At 42.4% G+C, this 4,706-nt stretch overlaps 1 pseudogene; it reads left to right on the forward strand.

Moving 5' to 3' along the window:
* The first annotated feature begins 1,110 nt into the window (after positions 1-1,110).
* On the forward strand, positions 1,111-1,532 carry LOC122647779 (annotated as a pseudogene).
* The last annotated feature ends 3,174 nt before the right edge of the window (positions 1,533-4,706 follow it).

Here is a 4,706-nt window from a genome sequence, read left to right on the forward strand (position 1 = left end):
AGAACAATGGGTGAAATATTCTCTAAATGAAATTCCACAAAGCCCTTAACAATTTCATTAAAAACCCTATGAAATCCTTATCTTTCAGTTGTTGAACTTCCTCGATCTACCAGCAGAGGGCTTACAGCAGATGACTCTACCAATTTCTGAGACAAAATGGGAGAAAAAATCAGCCTTATAGTTCACAAACAAAGAGTGGCACAGAGAGAGCGAGCGAGAGAGAGTGAGAGAGAGAGAGAGAGAGATGAGCAAGAGAGAGAGAGTTGCAAGTTGGTGCAGAAATAGAGAGTGACACAGAGGGAGAGGGAGAGTGAGCGAGAGAGAGAGACAAAGAGAGAGAGTGAGCGAGAGAGAGTGAGAGAGAGAGAGAGAGATGAGAGACAGAGAGTTGCAGGTTGGTGCAAAAAACTCACCGTCTCCCTTCGGATCGTCTGCCTTTAGGGTTTTCCCTTGACCTCCTTTCCCTTTGTTTGAGCGAGAGATGAGCGAGAGAGACATGCCTGGTGCGTAATTGTCGGGTAACAGTTTTTGACATTAGTATACAAAAATGGTAAAAACAAAAAGGGGCTCTGTTCTCTGTGCCGCAGCGCAGCCTGCGCCAAGGCACATGGGGGTGGACGCAATGACCACCTTGCCCCCTGAACAGGCTGCCCATATGCCTGGGCACAGGCTGCGCTACAAAAACTTTATTGTTAGCATAAATTGTTATAAATTTTGATTTATGGTTACAAAAACACATGATACAAAACAGGTTTATCAAAAGGTTTTTTTTGTGCTATTTGTGTGCTGGGAACACAAATAGCACAGAAACACCAGAAACATAACGTTATCAAATGGTGCCTCAAGAGTCTATTATGGATTATGGCCAAAATCTGTTTTTCCTTCATTTTTTTGTTCTTTAATGAGCATGTGCTCATATGACCCAAATATGAGGGGTAAAATAGTCATTTGGTCATTAAAATAGAAAGGCATGTCCTTTCTTCTTCTTCTTCGCTTAGAAAAGGGGGAAAACTCAAATTCCTACAAACCTAGAAGCACGATTGACTTTAATGAAGAAACCTTTTAAAGCAAATAAGCGAAAGATTAAGAGTCAATCTGACACCACTCTGAGGGTTTAGCATTGCAGGGGTTGGGGATTGGGGATAGGGCTTCAGTGAAAACCAAGAATAGGTAGTCATGGCTGTCCCTCTGTTGACGAAGAAGATCGTGACAAAACCTGTAAAGAAGTTTAAGAGGCCGCAAGAGCAACAGCAAGATCTCTATCAAGCCTAGCTGGCGTAGGCTCAAGGGTATTGATTCTTGTGTCAGAAGAAAGTTCAAAGGATGTTTGTTGATGCCCTTGGTTATGGCTCAGACAAAAAGACTTGCCATTATCTTCCTAATGGGTTCAAGAAATTTTATGCACAACAGGACGTAGAATATGCTGCTCAGCTTGATGTTGTTGTTACAAACAAACTTGCCAGGTTGTACAGCCAGGAAGATGAATGAGCTAGAGGCAATATTTTCCCTGTGATGCAAGTGATTTTCCCTGGAATTTGCCTAGTTTACTTTTATGTTTTTTTGACAATGGTTTCTGGAATCTTTGTTGAATGTATTGCAAGCTAGTGTGATTTTAGTCCACTCGGCTGTTGAAGACTAATTTGGTATTTACTTTTGATAATCCCAGGTGCACTGAGAGGGAGGTGAATTAGTGTTTTCGAGACTTCTTCCAAACTTGATCCCGTGGTTATGACAATCACACACAAAGATTGGCCAGGGCAGTCCATAATTACCAATCACAAATGCACGTCCACCTCGCAACAACTATGTGGCCAGGTCTACCAGACAGTGCACCACCACTCTGCAACAAACACACTCCAAGAATACAAAAACAAAATAACAAGCACACAGTACACCAAGTATACGTGTTTCGGCCAAGCTGCCCACATCAACGGAGGAATACTCGTAAGGGTTTCGTATTTCCTCAAACACTCAACTTGAATTCGACTACTACAATAGCCCAGGTGCTACAACACCTGCTTCTGACTCCGTAAAAATGAAATCTAGGGCTACAACCCCAAGCCAATGAAGCCCCAACTTGATTGGTATTACAATATGAATATAAGAAATTCAATTATAAGTCCCTCCCAATAACATGAACAAACTAGGATTCTCTTAACATGAATCAAACCCTAAATATAAAATAGAACTTGTGAGAACAAAAGATTACCTCTCCTTGAGTAATCCCGTGACTAACCCACTTCTTGAAGCCTTCCAAATGTCGTGCACGTTCTCCAATGTTCAAAGCAGCTTCACAGATCGATCAATTAGTGTATTCCATGCATAGTACCTTCTTCTTTGTGTTTTCTACCTCTGAAAGTAGCTCCAATAGATATCTCTCAAAAAATCACGCAATTTAAAAAAAATTCGTCCAATTTGGACTCCAGATGGCCAAGATACGACCTTCCAAAGTTGAATGCTCCAAAAATTGGTAACTAGTGGCAAATCCGTAAATAAAAAGATTTTTCATGACAAACCGTGCACAAAAGGAAAACGCGTCTGAGATTTTCACACTCTCTGCCTTCGTCAGAAAGGGGGGTGATGTCATGCCGACATCACACTCCATTACAAATTAGTTATTTCCTTTATTTCCTCCTTTTTTCTTTTTCTTTCTTTTTCTTTTAATGAACCAAATCTGATGCAATATACCGATCCATTGCTTGAGGAGATTCTAGAGTTTTAACAAAACAATGGAGAATGTCTGCCTATAGTATAGCACTTAAAAATAAGCCAAAAAGTTTGGCTAAGTATATAAGCTTTTGCCTATTCTGGATTTGCTCAATTTTTGTGCATCACACGAAAACATCTGTAACTTTCCTGTCCAATACTCAAATGATGCAAAACCAATTGTGTTGGAACCGTGACTTGGCGAAATTCATTTCTCGTGAAGATAGCTTTACCAAGAACTGCCATTATACCTTCCAAAAATGGCTTTAAAGTCACTACCATTTCATGAACCTGTGAAATCACAACTTTAACAGTATGAAACCTTCACCTGCTGCTTCGCCCCTTTTCCAAATACTATATAAGGACTTAATATGCTGTTAAATGGCATTCTTCAAGTGCAGGTACCCCTGTAACCCTACCAAATAACCAAAATACCCTTATTGCTGTGTAGGTGACTGTTTAACCATTTCAGCTCTTCCAACTCACCAAATATCATTACCGCATCACAAATATGGCTAATAAGGTTGCCAACAATGACAACACCAATCCAGTAAACCTCAGTAGACCTAGTTGACCAACAATATCCCCCTTTGGAATTGTTGGCAACTCTTTACACACACTCCATGTCAAACCCTGCTCCTGACTGGCTGGAATTTTGATTGAAGGACAGGAACCCCCCAACCAAATACACTGTGGAGTATTACTCCAGTGATTGAGATTAATGAAGAAACCCTATGTGGAGCCTCCTATATACTTGTCAGAAGATGGATAGCTGACCCTTGCAATTGCACAGCTCATAGCATAATGTATTGCCTGGACTCTAGGTATTCTCTCTCCGCTTCACAACTGTGGGACCCACACCTGGAAATGTGTGTAAATGGCCCTAAAGGACATGTGGGGACAATGCCCTGACCATGGGTCAAACCCCTGTGCAAGCCCACTGAGATTCAACCTTGCTGAAATCTTTGGGCGATGCAGACAAAGCCCAGAGACATCGCCCAGAGTGCAAAATAGCATATTAAATTGATTTTAAATTATGGGGACCACTTATATTGAACATGGGCACCCTCCATAGGTTGAGGGGAGTCTGAGGGACCACCTCATACCCCTAGACCACTATGGACCCCACCAGTGTGCCCAGAATCACTAAGAATCAGTCTAAAAACTCATTTTGAAAAAGGGCCCTAACCAGCCAAATAGGCCTTAGTCAGCCTGGGCCTATAAATAGCAGTGCCATGGGTTCATTTAAACCCCTTGGCTACTGTTCAAATTGTGGGGAAGGGAGAAGAAGGAAAAGAGAAGAAAAGAGAGGAAAAGAGAGGAAGAAGAAGAAGGAGAAGGGAGAGAAGAGAACCAGCTTTGCATCCCAAGCTTAGAATCGCGCAGCCATAGACCTGTGCAGGTATATATCTCTGCCCCTACCTGCTGCTCCCTTGGATGCTTGTTATTTCAATGAGTTTCTGCTCTCTGGCAGCCCAGAACAGCTGGGAACTACCAAGAACTGCACCAAATCTACCATGCAAGTATAAAGCATGGAAGATCTGGGGATTTTATTTAATTTTATAGGTCTGTTATGCTGATCTTGGAACCGAAACCTGGTTGTGCATAGCTGCACTACCCAGTTTCACTGTTATTGGCTGTTTGGAGCCCTGGATGCAAGCCCTGGCTGCATGGGACCTAGCCCTAGGTGGTAGCAGACCTAGATTACCATTTCGTATGTAAATCCAGCCTTACATGTGGCCAAATCCAGATTTGCAACTGAAGAGAACCCTGTGACACTATTCACTGGGCTGTCTGGGCAGCCTTTGGTAGCCAAGTGGTGGGCCCAGTGGAAAATCCATATGGACCAAAGTGAAGATCACCCACCTAATACCCTAACATGCATGGGGAGAAGGTTTGGTCACTACCCATGGCCAATAACCTTGGGAACTCAGCCAAATTTTGATTTTGAAATCTTTGGGCGATGCAGACATCACCCAGTGAATGAATTGCTGCTGTTT

This window comes from Telopea speciosissima, unplaced genomic scaffold, assembly GCF_018873765.1.
Source record: "Telopea speciosissima isolate NSW1024214 ecotype Mountain lineage unplaced genomic scaffold, Tspe_v1 Tspe_v1.0154, whole genome shotgun sequence".
NCBI lineage: Eukaryota > Viridiplantae > Streptophyta > Magnoliopsida > Proteales > Proteaceae > Telopea > Telopea speciosissima.